The sequence below is a fragment of the Lycorma delicatula genome, chromosome 10, assembly GCF_047948215.1.
Source record: "Lycorma delicatula isolate Av1 chromosome 10, ASM4794821v1, whole genome shotgun sequence".
NCBI lineage: Eukaryota > Metazoa > Arthropoda > Insecta > Hemiptera > Fulgoridae > Lycorma > Lycorma delicatula.
This window is the reverse complement of record NC_134464.1, coordinates 14,037,741-14,054,024: the sequence shown is the minus strand read 5'-3', so window position 1 is coordinate 14,054,024 and position 16,284 is coordinate 14,037,741. Positions and strand designations below refer to the sequence as shown.

The window sequence follows — 16,284 nt, the reverse complement described above, 5'->3', positions numbered from 1 at the left end:
TTATGTTAAAAGACTTAAAGTTCACTATAATGAATTTTTTTTTAAATATTCGTTGTTCCTTAAATGTAAACACATGACTTTACGGTCGTTAATTTTAGTAATTGCAGTTATATTGTAATTTTGTAAACCATTATTTAGTAAACGAATTATTCTGGTACATTTCAGTTATATTTGCACAGGAATATTTTGACTAGATATAAAGATTGATAAATAATTCCGTTTTATTTTTATATGTAGGTTATTTTTGAACCAATTTATTTTTTATATTATAAAAATTGGGTTATTTTGGCTGTGTAAATTATTAATTTTCCAAATAAAATATGTATTTCTATGATAAATATGTAATGATTTTGGATTTCTCTTTTAAGGATTTATGAAGAGATTTGAAATTAAAAATTTTATTTAATATTGAAATAAAAAGTATAATTAAAATTGGAATTTTTTTCAAAATAAGTATTTTTTTTTTGTATATAATATCTGAATTGGTTTAGAATTAAATATAAATTTATTCATCAATTATACATCGGTAAGACAAAATGAAAACAGATGTATTTTGAGAGATAATTATTTTTATCTATATTTATGCTATTATATAAAGAGGAAAAGGGTTTCTGTTCGGGTTAAACAAAAAAACAACACGATCAATCGCAACTAAATTTTTACTCATATCTCTTGACATAACTGAGAAGGATTTTATATATATTTCAGTGTCTATCACTGTGTGAACTTGGTTTCAACTGATTGATTCGAATGAATTTTATTACACAAGTAATAGAATTAAATTTACGTTAAATAAAATAATATAACATTAATTTAAAAATATTTGTTTATCAATAATGAGTTTTCGTTGGGACTGCGTGTGAGGCTAGAAAAATGAGATATGCGAGCACCTCGTAAGAAGCTATACCAATCACCACCATCAAGTGGTAACAAACGTGGTAGCCCAGGTGGGCTGTTTTGGGAGTTGCAATGGGGTACTCTTGTAATATCTTTTATATTAATATCTTCTGAATTTAAAATTCAAACGGGGTATTTGTTGTTAGGTTAGTTGTTGAAAGCTTTCTTTTGCATGTATCAGGTACACTCTCGATCTAACAAATCGCGATTATTCAGAAATGTTATCTAAATATGAAAAATTATTTATTAAAACGTGTAAATAATAAAAAATCTGTTACAGTGCTGAACTTCTTATTCGGATCACTATTAGCGATCCGATAAATTCTCATGTTCCTTTCTTACTACGAGCCGTTCCAAGATATTTTTCAGTAGAGATATTTTCAATAGTGGGCTTATTGAAATTGAAGACAACGCAAAGCAAAAACTAATGAAGGTAAATTGATTAGAATATGTACACATGGTCTTCTTATGATATAATTGCATAGAAGAAAGGATTTTTTTAAATTCGTTGTTTAAAGTAATTAAATGGAGTAAAAATGAAATTTATATTTTCTTAATTTCTCGGTAAAAAATAGTAAAGTTTTGGAAATATTTGGTGAGTATAACCCACCGGGTTAGTCTATTGGTGAACGCGTCTTTACAAATTATCTGATTTCGAAGTCGAAAATTACAACGTTCAAATCCTAGTTCTTCAATGCAGATTTCAATCTACCCTTGATAACCGCGTTCTCTGGTGGTTGGAATTCAATTAACCACGTTTTTCATAAACAGTTGACCTCAGATTGTACAAGACTTCACTTCGTTTTCACTCATCCATATCATCTTCTGAAGTAATCCTGCCGGTTTCGGAAATGCGACGGAGAGCTAATTTTTGTTTATAATATTTGTGTTTCATTTAGTCAAGTATTTTTCATTTTGTATATTTGTAATAATAACAGGAGGATATTAAAATAAGAAAGATCTATAATATTTTGAAAAACCGGTGGCCTTGGGTTTTCCTAGCACTACCAAGAGATCAAGTAGATCAAGTTCGAGATCGTTATCTGTAAGGAGATCGACTCCTAACATTTTAAAATTACGTTAATCGTGTAGGTTTATTCCAATGATTTGATATTTAGTTTCGGATTCTAAGCAAAGCGTTTATAATGAAAAAAATCAAAGAAAGAATAAAATACTTTAAATTTTTAGAATAATTTCAAATGTTTAACTCAAAATAAAAAATTATTCTACCTTCGTCTAATTATCAATTATAAAATGCTACAAATTTTTTTTCTAAGTAATTACCCATTTTTTTCAATAATATGATATTTTTATATTCTTCACAGGAATATAAAGATATGCAAAAAAAAATTTGATTAAACAAATAATTTATGATAAACACGTGTTTTTATTAAAATTAAATAAAAAAATTTGTTATTTTAATTTAGCAGTACTAAAACAATATTTAAAAAAATGGTGCGATTCTTAAATATCCGCTGACTTTGTTTGTTTATGAATTTGCGACCTTGCTAAAAACCATGTTCATTAATTCTTAAACAATAAAATATTCTACAAAAATATTTTTTTTTACTGAAATAATATTTCTATGTGGATGAATTTTTAAGTAAAACGTATTTAAAAAACTGTTTTTTTTTTTTAAACGAATACGTGTTATTATATATGTTTACATATAAATGAACATGTGCTCAAATTATTTTCGTTAATGACTTCTGAGTTATTAATTTAACAGCTACTTTATTTATTTATCTTTGCCTATTTAATTTATTTCTCTCTCAGGTGTTTATATTTTAAATTATTAAACTGAAATTTATCACTTTAAAGTTTTAATTTATAAAAAAATTAAAAATTAAATGTCAAAAGATATATTAAAATAGTATATTATATCCTATACAAAACAAGATTTAACCGCGATTTCCATTCATTGATCCAGAGAAGTACTGAACTAATTCTCTTGCTTATACCCGTTCTGATAACCATCTGGTACTTAACATTTTAATTTAGCACGATCGGAATAAAACGTAAATTCGTTTGTTTATAGTTAAAAACCGTTTTCTTTTACATGCAAAAGTAAATAAAATATATTGGAATTTACCTCATCAATCAGTTTTTGTCCACCAATGCAATAAAAATAAAACAAAAGACATTCAAATGTAATTAACAATAGGCACCCAGCTTTCATTAAATTACTATTAACCTGAAAAAACGTACATTAATTGCAGTACAACAAAACATTAAGTGTAATTGTAAAATAAAAATCAAAAACACAATAGAATTTTCTTGCGACAACATCACAGGAAAAATTATTTGTTTCTTCACCAAATGCAAGAAATTTAATTTCAACTTTACTACGAATAACGAATACTATTAAGATTAAAGTAGAGAAATAATCAACTAACACAAACAAAAAAAACATATTCACTCTTCGTATTGCAGTATAATAAATACATTTATAAAATTTATGTGGCTACATCTAGCAAACAGAGCCCTGTTATCAGAAAGGATTAGTTTTAAAGATGAAATAAAACCTACCGGAAAAGCTGACATTTTAAATTAGATTTTTTAGGAAAATAATTTTACTTAAGGACACATAGAGTAAATTAAAAGATCTGACTAAAATAATGGATAATTCTATAATTAAATATACAAAAATATATAGAAATTTCCGGTAGCCATTGACTACTCGAAAACGGGGAACAAAATTCGCTTATTAGATATGAAAGTTTTAAAATGTCCATTAGAAAATAGGTGTTCACGGTTTGGGTACTGCATAGTTAGATACTGCAAATGTTAGATAAACGTTAAATTTCGTAGTTGAAGAGAAGATCGATTTCTAACAGCCGTTCAGGATTTTCAATTTATTAAAAGCCATTTTATGAAAGTGTTTAATTGTATGAACATTACACGATTATTATGTTAACAAAATTTTGCTCATGCGATGGGACAACTGTTCGATTTCTCATTCTCTACAATCTGTTTTTGAAATAAATTTTGAACTTCCTAACAATGGTAATATTGTTTTAGTAATCATAATGAAAAATTTAAGATGAATGTTCCAGTAATTAGGTTGGTTTTAAGGTCAGGTTTGGCTTTTTGTAAACCATTGAAGGATAGAATATTCATTCAGATCCCCTCCAACACTACCACAATATAACACACGAATTTGAAGGATTAGATTAATGTAAAGACTCTAAAGACCTTAGGCATAAATGAATAATGAAAACTGAGTGATTTAGCATCGTACGTACGCGAACCAGGCAAACAAATACACTTTATGGGGTACCTCAATACATCTGTTAAAGTATTTATCCATTACTTTATAATTTAAAGCAATTTATCCATTCGATTCAGTTCCTTGAACAGATCTGGGTATCTGTCTCATTACTGCAGTTATAAGTCAAAAACCAACGAGTTTTTGATGACAAATACAAATAAAAAATTAAACAATACTTATCTTCCTCAAGATACATGAGAATAGGTGTGAAACTCACTTAATGGGAAGTATTGTCCATGCTTACTATTTCACAACTTGCAGAAATATCCTACTAAACTATGCATACATTCATCCTGACCTTCGCTGTAGAATAGATCTTAAATAATGACATATATTAAATAATATATGTTAAAGTGATGTTAAATTTATTACCTCAATGCTTAAATATAATAAGACACATACTTGAAAGCATAAAACTTGGTTACATGTTGTTATGCTCATTTGAACATATTTATTCATATTTGTTGTATTCCTAAAATATAACAAGAAAACTATGTAAACGCTCTTCAATATGTAAATGCTCTATCAACAGAGCAGATGAAAGTTTTAATATCTAAAATATAAACACACGCCAAGTGAGTAAAAGAGATATTCAACAAATAAAAAACATATTTGGTTTAACGTGGTAGATAAATGATTATTTTTCTGCCAAAATTAAAATTGGGTTTCTAATTTTTTTTAAATAAAATTTTTATTTCTTAATAGTTGTTTTTAATTCACTTTGCATTTATTAATTTCAACAGACTTACTTTTTTTAAGTGGCAATAATTAACAAATAATTTTCGCAGAAAATAACGGATAAATTTTTTTTCAAATACAAAAAATTTAGACAATTTCCCTTCCGTTATCTGAGCCCGAATTATTTCAATATAGATTCATTTTAATTTTGGAACGAAATTAGGATTAATTTCTGTCAGAGATAAATCAGAGACATAACGTTTCTTACAATTGATTAAAATTTAACTCGTAGAACATATTTCCCAATTTTTTAATGGCATTTCTAAAAAGAATGAGTGCTTACAAAACGTCAACAAGACGACTGTAAATGATTTAAATGTAGAAATAAGTCCAGCTAAACAAAAAAAAAAAGTTTACGTGCAGATAAAACATTGTTAATATAATTTTAGTATATGAATTTTTTCATGAGCTTTAAATAGTATTAAAAATAAATCAGTAGTAGTCTTTAAAATCAATAATGAATAATTTTTTCAAAGGTTGACATTTTACAATGTAAAAATTGAGTTTCAATGAATTTAACAACCCATTCATTCATTTTATTAAGAAAATAATGTATTTTGCTTCATTGAATTTAATTTAAAATACGATGACAAGTGTATATTTTAAAAAATAATCCTTAGTTCTTGTTTTTTTAGGTCATCTCATATAATAAGATTTTATTTTTCTATTTTCTAGAAGATTAAATATTACTAATGAACGTAATTTTAAAAACTATAATATTATTTTGTTTTATCGTTAAAATATACAATATTTTTGCCATACGGATTAAATATAAACTAAATGGATGGAAAATCATTAGAATGGTATTTTTTTAAGATATGAAGGCTAACGAAGTGTGTATTTTCAAATTTTTTACTATATGTTGATTATGAAGCTCAATAAACTAGGAAACAGTGTAATCTATATTATAAAAATAAAGTATAAATAATTTAATATTAAGTAATAATAATAATAAGTATAAATAAGTATAATATAATATTAAGTATAAATAAGTATAATATTCAGTCAGTATAATACTATTATACTGACTGAATTACCTATTGAATTGGTAATTGGTAATTGGCGTTGGCATCTCATAACAGATGCCGATGAATGGTATGAAATAATTTTTTTTCGTACCGAGTGAAATACATGTTTGACCGGGCTCGAATCCAGAACAACCGGATGAAAGGGGGTGATGCAATCATTCTGCCTTGAAGATCGGCATCTAATGCGAAACCGATAATCGATAAATTCATAAGATTTTGTTACCGTCAGTTTTATTTATAGTTATTATTAGAAATTATTTACTGAAATAAATATTCAATGAAATTTACTTCGAAAATTATTTACCGATAACTTGGACGTAAGTAAGTAATATAATTTTTTTTTTCTGATGAATTAATTATTAAAGAAGCGTGCAAGGAAGTTGGTACGTGCCAATTTGAAAATATAAAACTTTGTAGCGTATGAAAAATTCCATGCCTGATCGGGATTCAAACCCGGGCAGAAAGGCCGAGACGCTACCATACCTGAAATGATCGTGGATCATTTCTTCTCATGTTAATACAGTTGAACATAGATTTGTAAGATATATATATTTCAGTTATTCTATTCATTTAATAACAAATTACGGAAAAGGAATTTTGTCGATTTTGGATTTTGTCAGTTGCAGTAATTTTTTTTTTTTTTTAAGAACTTATTCGTACCTCGTATGTAATTTCTTTAATACTAGTTAATTTATTTATCAGATCGATTACAAGTAAAAAGGGGTAAAAATATTCAGTTAGTCTATATTAATGTTATTGAGATGCTTAGTATTTTTTTTTTACCCCAATCCTTTCTATAGAACAGAATTTCACTTACCTGCAAATTAAATCGTGTTCCGATATTAAGTATTTTACATACAGTTTTAATCTCTTCAAATCTATGGTACTTTTAAAATAGTTGGAATGAAAAAAAAAAGATCTTTCTTTCTGATCCACATCATATTTTCGGACGTAATAATTAATTACAACGTACTCATCCATTTCTTTTAACGAAACACAAAACAGTTTTAATTCGATTATAATCGATTGTGCAGCAGCACCAAACCCACCGAGTACAATAAAAGAATAACATCCTACTAATATTAAATTCATCGACAACAATAAATATATCGTAATAAATATTAATGAATTATTAAGTCTTTTCGGAATCCAAAATTCAAGCGGTAAAGGTAATTCATGTATATTTATACTTTACCCACCTTTTTCTGGTAAAACTTTATAAAAAATAATTAAAAAAGGTAACAATAATACTATGAAAACAATCGATGCAATTAAATAAAACGTATTTCGTAAGAAAACTTGTTGTGATTGTTTATTACTTCTTATTATGTTACATTTTTCTTTTGACACGTTTATTCGTAAACTGTTATCAATTATTACAACGCTGGAAAAATCATTATCAATTATTTTTATTAAAGACCATATGTGATGCGGTGCGAGTACAATTTCTAAAGAAAACAGTAAACATGTTATAATACAATCTAAATCCTTCATCGCACTGAATCGTTTGATTAAATTGACATTCCACATCTTATTAATTTCCATTATAACTCCGGAAGACATAATTACGGATATTAAGGTGCAAATTATAACTCTGGATGAATACTTTTCATTTTTGAATCCTAGGAAATGTAACATTGTTGTTAATCTGTTATTTTTCTGCATAATAACAATGTTATATTTTATTTACCTAAAATTAAAAAGAAAGAAAAAATACAATTTTAAAGCAGATGGTGTTGCGTGTTTACTAACTACAATTGCTATGCAGTGGTATTATCTTGAGCTCTCATGTGCTTGATTACCATCAAGCTGGTGTGCTAATCAATGTATCATCAGTAATTTTGGATTCTGTGTTGGGTGACGATTAATATATATATATATATATATAAAAATCAAAACATTAAGTACCCCATTAAATCCGAAATGGCTAAAAATGAGCACACACACGCAAAGAGAGAGAGTAAGTGTGAGTGTGAGTGGGGGAGTAAGTTCAAAAAGTATTGAAACCCTTTATAAACCGTTTACCGGTCAATTATTAAAGTTTTAGCGATAATAATGAATGTTTTTTAATTTCGTACCTGGGAATGAAACTTTTTTAAGAGTTGAAAAAGATATTGACAAACTTAAACAATTTTGTGAACTGGTTGCTGCGCAGATTTAATTTTTAGACGACTGTCGGAGGCAAACTCGTAAAAGGAAACATCCTTGTTTGATAAACCAATCGTAACTAAAAGGTAGTCAATAGGGGAATTCCATATTCTGCACAACGGTTTAGAGAAATATCCTCATAGTTCTTTTGATTATTGTCTGTTACAGCCAGAGATGTTTCACTGGATTTCGAATGTTATATATAAACGCAAATAATTTTTATTTTCTGCACCTGTAGATCGCTTATCTCTTTGGTAAAAACTAACTATTATTTCTTTAAAAGGTTATTATTCACAAAAAGTATGAAAGTACAATTTGGAATGTTATAATTATTTAGGACAATCAATTAACAAAAATTAAAAATTAAAATTAAAAAAGAATTAAGCTGAGCAAAATCGTTTAAGTGTTTTGTTCTGTATTTTGATTGATATCTCAAAATTGACTAAAATAAAGTCTTCCAAAAGACTCAAAAAATATTTGTCTATATATGGCTTATTTAAACTATGAAAAATAATGTACAATTGTTATAAATAATCGTTAATAAAAGTTGTTTGTAGCGGATAAATACACTTTCATATTGTGACCTCCAAATTTATATCAAAGCTAAATTTGTAGTAATCCGAATCTATTTAATGTAGAATTTGGAAAAACTAGTTATTACCTTAATCGTCCAGACTTAGCTACTTCGGAATTTGGATACAGGTGATAAATATTGCAGTTGATAATTATTCAAAACGTAACTGAAAACAGAAATGAAGAAATGCTAATACTTTTTTCTATTTAGTAAAAAATTGAAAATGTAAGCGTATTCTGTTATTGCTAACACTTGAGAAAAGAAGTTAGGTATTACAAATGAAACTGAAGGCTCTCTTGAAAGTAGTTCTACATACATATACAAATATATACAAAATAAATAATACATACATATATATATATATACATATATATATTTATAGGTTTTTCAAAATAATACTTTTTTTTAGTTCCTCATACTGTTCAGTTCATAAAAAAAATTGTTAACAATTCATAAAAATTCAATATGATTCTAAAACTGATCGCTGAAAAACTCTTTTATGTAAAAAAAAAAAAAAAATCGCTTGCGTGACTGATAAAAATATCGCATGCCTGAGAAATAAATTATTAACGCTCACGTATAAAGGTTACCAAATATCGATTTATCAAACTATTCTAATTATTCTTTTGCGCTTAAATGTTAAATATAATACATCATAAAGGCAAAATAAAAGGAATATAAAGGAATAAAATTAACATCATAAAACGAATTCACAGGCTTTTGTTATTGTTTATATTCCCCAAAAACTGTTTAATCTGGCTTGCCTCTTTAGTTATCCCGCATTGTGTAATACTAAATATCAATATAGGTAATTTCGCTCAAAATCATCAAACATATATTTCTTGAGTAAAAATAAATTTTTTTTTTTTTTTTTAATTATACACCTAGGATAAAATATTTTTTGAAAAATATTTTGTTGGCAATATTATATTGGTTCATATTCAAAACATGTATTAGGTACATCTAAATAAATAATTTTTGTAAAAAAAAGACCCGCAAGATGTCGCTGGGGTCGAGATATTTCGAAAAATTGTATTTATAGTTCGATTTGGCTCATATTCAGAACATATATTAGGTACAACTAAATAATTATTTTTTGTAAAAAAAGGACCCGCTAGATGTCGCTGAGGTCGAGATATTTCGAAAAATTGTATTTATGGTTCGATTTGGCTCATATTCAGAACATATATTAGGTACAACTAAATAATTATTTTTTGCAAAAAATGGACCTGCTAAATGCCGCTGGGGTCGAACTATTTTGAAAAATTGTATTTTTGGTCCGATTTGGCTACTATTCAGAACATATATTAGGTACAACTAAATAATTATTTTTTGTAAAAAAATGGACCCGCTAGATGTCGCTGGGGTCGATATATTTCGAAAAATTGTATTTATGGTTCGATTTGGCTCATATTCAGAACATATATTAGGTACAACTAAATAATTATTTTTTGCAAAAAATGGACCCGCTAGATGTCGATGGGGTCGATATATTTCGAAAAGTTGTATTTATGCTTCGATTTGGCTCATATTCAGAACATATATTAGGTACAACTAAATAATTATTTTTTTGCAAAAAATGGACCTGCTAAATGCCGCTGGGGTCGATATATTTCGAAAAATTGTATTTATGCTTCGATTTGGCTCATATTCAGAACATATATTAGGTACACCTAAATAATTATTTTTTGCAAAAAATGGACCTGCTAAATGCCGCTGGGGTCGAATTATTTTGAAAAATTGTATTTTTGGTTCGATTTGACTCATATTCAGAACATATATTAGGTACAACCAAATAATTATTTTTTGCAAAAAAAGACCCGCTAGATGTCGCTGGGGCCGAGATATTTCGAAAAATTGTATTTATGCTTCGATTTGGCTCATATTCAGAACATATATTAGGTACAACTAAATAATTATTTTTTGTAAAAAAAGGACCTGCTAAATGCCGCTGGGGTCGAATTATTTTGAAAAATTGTATTTTTGGTCCGATTTGGCTCATATTCAGAACATATATTAGGTACAACTAAATAATTATTTTTTGCAAAAAATGGACCTGCTAAATGCCGCTGGGGTCGAACTATTTTGAAAAATTGTATTTTTGGTCCGATTTGGCTACTATTCAGAACATATATTAGGTACAACTAAATAATTATTTTTTGTAAAAAATGGACCCGCTAGATGTCGCTGGGGTCGATATATTTCGAAAAATTGTATTTATGGTTCGATTTGGCTCATATTCAGAACATATATTAGGTACAACTAAATAATTATTTTTTGCAAAAAATGGACCCGCTAGATGTCGATGGGGTCGATATATTTCGAAAAGTTGTATTTATGCTTCGATTTGGCTCATATTCAGAACATATATTAGGTACAACTAAATAATTATTTTTTTGCAAAAAATGGACCTGCTAAATGCCGCTGGGGTCGATATATTTCGAAAAATTGTATTTATGCTTCGATTTGGCTCATATTCAGAACATATATTAGGTACACCTAAATAATTATTTTTTGCAAAAAATGGACCTGCTAAATGCCGCTGGGGTCGAATTATTTTGAAAAATTGTATTTTTGGTTCGATTTGACTCATATTCAGAACATATATTAGGTACAACCAAATAATTATTTTTTGCAAAAAAAGACCCGCTAGATGTCGCTGGGGCCGAGATATTTCGAAAAATTGTATTTATGCTTCGATTTGGCTCATATTCAGAACATATATTAGGTACAACTAAATAATTATTTTTTGCAAAAAATGGACCTGCTAAATGCCGCTGGGGTCGAATTATTTTGAAAAATTGTATTTTTGGTCCGATTTGGCTCATATTCAGAACATATATTAGATACAACTAAATAATTATTTTTTGCAAAAAATGGACCCGCTAGATGTCGCTGGGATCGATATATTTCGAAAAATTGTATTTATGCTTCGATTTGGCTCATATTCAGAACATATATTAGGTACAACTATATAATTATTTTTTGCAAAAAATGGACCTGCTAAATGCCGCTGGGGTCGAATTATTTTGAAAAATTGTATTTTTGGTCCGATTTGGCTCATATTCAAAACATATATTAGGTACAAGTAAATAATTATTTTTTGTAAAAAATGGACCCGCTAGATGTCGCTGGGGTCGAATTATTTTGAAAAATTGTATTTTTGGTCCGATTTGGCTCATATTCAGAACATATATTAGGTACAACTAAATAATTTTTTTTTGCAAAAAAATGGACCCGCTAGATGTCGCTGGGGTCGAGATATTTCGAAAAATTGTATTTATGCTTCGATTTGGCTCATATTAAGAACATATATTAGGTACAACTAAATAATTATTTTTTGCAAAAAATTGACCCGCTAGATGTCGCTGGGGTCGATATATTTCGAAAAATTGTATTTTTGGTCCGATTTGGCTCATATTCAGAACATATATTAGGTACAACTAAATAATTATTTTTTGCAAAAAATGGACCTGCTAAATGCCGCTGGGGTCGAATTATTTTGAAAAATTGTATTTTTGGTCCGATTTGGCTACTATTCAGAACATATATTAGGTACAACTAAATAATTATTTTTTGTAAAAAATGGACCCGCTAGATATCGCTGGGGTACTGATAAACTAATTCATTACAGACGATTAAAAAGATGCTTTGACTTGAGAATGAGAAAATGGTAATTTGTAGAGTATGAAAAATTCTATGCATAACCGGGATTCGAACCTGGCACCTCCGGATGATTGAATGTCGAGTCGATACTACTCCGCTTAGAAGATCGGCAATTATTGTATTTACACTATCTAAATCTTAACAATTAATACTACATCGTGTCTCAATAACTTGATGATCTGAGATAAAGCAATTTAGCAGGAAAAGTACGCTCAAATTTTAAGTTAAAATATAATATTATTACTATATATATAATAATATTATTAATATAAATAACAATAAATTAATCAAATTTATAATTTACGTGTACTATGTAAACTACTTTTAATAAAAAAGGTCATATGACGTATGTACTGTCCTATCAATGAATGCTGTTCGAAATGCGATATTGACACTATTATCAACCTCGATACTGTCAGAATGCTGAAATTTTGCCAGCTATTTAGTTGTTTCTCACTAAAAATTATTAATAGATTGTCACAAATACGCCGATTAACTATTACAACTGCCCCAGTACCAGTTCTGTAATCGGTATGAGTTAGTATAATAACTGTACTGTGTAATAACTGTCATTCTTTTTATCCTTTCCCTCATAAAAAATACTCTTAAATAATAATGTGTTATATCGAATGATATATAATGTACCTATAAATAGTCTAACGATCTCTAGTCTTGGCAAACTGCTTATTGGTAAAACTTGCCTAAATCTTTATTCATTATATTGATGTTACATATTTATATTAAAATATTCTTTTCTTTTGAGGAAAGGCTGTAATTGGATTTAAAAGAATGAAGTCAGAAAGTAGGGATAGGAAAAACTTGAAGAATAAATGCATTTTGAAATTAATTAATTACAAGGCTATAAGAATTTTATTAAAAATTTTAATTTAACATACAATATGTAATTCTCTTTTTTTTATGATCCGTAATCTGTATAGTAATAAGGGTTGCAATTCCTAACAAGTAACTTTTATCATTTAATTTAAAGTAATATTTACAAAAGTTAATTTTAAAGTTTTGAGTAGATTGAGGTAAGAGTAAGTGGCCTTTAATACCTATCAACAAACAATTATCAGAGGAAAAAATTATATACTTATAAATATACATATATGATAAGCACATTATTTTCATTCCCTCCCCCCAAGAAAAACAGTTTTTACACAATTTAAACATATTAATAAAATACAATAAATAAATTAGTATAACATAGTTATTTTAAGAATATTCTCAATTAGTAACATATGAATTACTTTTTTTTATTTTAATTAATATTCAATTCAAACTTATGCACAGGTCTTCAGAGCTGACCATCAGAAGTCTTTAAATCAACTGGAACTAATTGGTCAGAACCTGGATAAACTTTAGTGATAACCCCAAATTTCCTTGCATTGGTGAACAATTCTCCTTACAGATTAATACTAAGTCTGCAACAGACATTACATGAAAGAAAACGCCATTTATTTCTCTGCTGGAAATAAATAAGATAATCCCTAGACCATCGTTTCCAGATGGATTGGACAAATTTCTGGAGTAAATGCCAACTGCCAACGACCTAGGCGGTTAATTTGAATTTCTTTATAATCATGTTCAGGTAAAGATATAAGTGAACAACCAATAAGAAAATGTCAAGGCAATAGTGGTTCTGGGTCCATATGATCTGTAAAAATAGTAAAAATGGAACGAGAGTTAAGACACGCTTCAACCTGTGCTAAAACCACAAACAATTCTTCAAAGTTCAATATTGTTTGCCTTACAACACGATGTAGATGATATTTCCTGCTTTTAATTGAGCTCTCCCAAAAACCACCAAAATCGAGTGAAGAGGTGGAATAAATGACCATGATATATTTTGTTTGGATAAAAAGACTTGAATGTTTGATTTTAGATTTTCCAAATTTAAGAATTTAAATACGTCGTACAAAATATTGTTTTTGGCAGAACGGAAGTGGGAACCATTATCGGAAAAGATTTGGGTAGGAATACCTCTTCATGAAATAAATCTCTTGATTGTTGCTATGAATGACTGCGTACTCAAATCAAGACTAAATGAATTGCCTTAGTACTGAGGCATATAAAAGTTGCGATATAAGATTCACTTATGGCTTTAGACTGCTGCCTGACAAATTGAAAGTGAACCTCCATAGTCTATGGTACAGACAGAGAATGGACGGGAAGGTACTACTGTGAAAGGTGATAACTGACCTAATTGTTGCACTTGAGTTTTTGCATAAAAACAAAAACAATACAAACATTTATTAATGATTGATGAAATGTTTGATTTACTATTTAAGATCCAGTATTTCTGGTATAATGAATGATGCGTTATTTGTATACTAGAATGTAAAAGACGTAAATACTCAGCAATAATAATTAATTTAGATATATTTGTCTTTGAGTGTAAGAAAATAGGACGTTTAGCTTGATAATATAATAAAGAGTGTTGTAATCTACCTCCACTCATAGTAGTATGTCATCCAGAAATGGGTCAAGTGAAATGATTTTGCTTTGGTTAGAAATAATTTGATTGTTCTTAATTTGATTTATTTCATCACTATAATGTACATGTTGAGACTGTTTTATGAAAAAGGTAAGGATTTGATTTAATTCCCTTGTAGTTAAGCGACCAGTGATTCGTTCGGTCCAATTTAATTTAAGGTTGCCTTTACATTTAATGCCTTTATGTTTTTCTATATTTTGGATCCTTACCATAGATATTAAAGTCAATATGATGGTTTGGCCAATGAGATGAAAATTTTAAGAGCCAAGGAGTACTAAGCCACCAAAGCAACATATCAATTATTTTACTTGGATTACAACCCCTAGCCAATATGTCAGCTGACTTTCAAAAGATTTAATATAGTGCCATTTAGCATTTGAGATATCTCTTTGAATTTCAGTAATTCTATTACTAATAAATACCTTCCAAGCAGACGGATTTCCATGAATCAAAGACAGTACTATTGTTGAATCTGAATACAAATGTATTTCATCAATATGTATATTCAAAGTATTTATTACCTTACCTAATAAATGTGAGAGTAATAAAAAACCAGATAATTCAAGCCTTGGTAGTGTTATTCGCTTTAAAGGAGCAAGTTTTGATTTGGAACAAAGTAAGTTAGATGAAATTGTTTCATTAGAAAATAAAGTTTGAATGTAGATACAACAGTCGTAACCCTTTATGGAAGCATCTGAAAATCCGTGTATTTGGATTGAGTTAACTCAGCTCCATTGTTGAATTTTATTAGACAACTTATCTTAATTCAATTAAGTGCAACTGATTTTATAACTTTACTATTGAGAAAACATTGTTGTAGATAATATATCATCCCAATTAATTTTAAGTTGCCATAAAGATTGCATAAAACATTTATGAGAGAAAACAACACGACCAATAAGACCTAATGGGTCAAATACTGGTACAATAATAGAGAGAATAACTCTTTCAGTACAAATTTTAGTATCAATAAATTGAGCAATTTGAAATGACAATGTATCTGTAGAATTGTTCTACAAAATGCCTAAGGTACATAACTCATGTTCCTGGGCAAAAAGAATAGAACAATTATGCTCAGGAGTAACAATATTATGATTGTTAGAGAACCATTTATGAATTGGAAAACCATAATGGAGTAAATTAGAAACATCAGTTTTTAGTTGGAGAGCTTCATCTAGATTGTTAGAGCTCAAAATAAAATCAACATAAAAATCATTTCTAATAGCATTACTTGCTAATGAATCTCTAATTTTCATTTGATACTTGGATTAGACATCTAATGGCTAAGTATGGAGCAGAAGTGGTTCCATATGTTGTAGTTCTACGTGCAAGATGTTGCAGTTGTTGATCTGGAGATTCACACCACAAAACGCATTGTAAATTAGTGTCATAAGGTTTAACTAATATTTGACGATATATTTTCGCTATGTCAGATGTAATGACATAGTCGTGGATTCCAAATTTA

At 28.2% G+C, this 16,284-nt stretch overlaps 1 protein-coding gene across 2 annotated transcripts in view; it reads right to left on the bottom strand.

The window, feature by feature from the left end:
* LOC142331575 (uncharacterized) overlaps positions 1-16,284 on the bottom strand; it is a 70,576-nt gene that overhangs the window by 30,097 nt on the left and 24,195 nt on the right. The gene's annotated exons all lie outside the window — the stretch shown is intronic.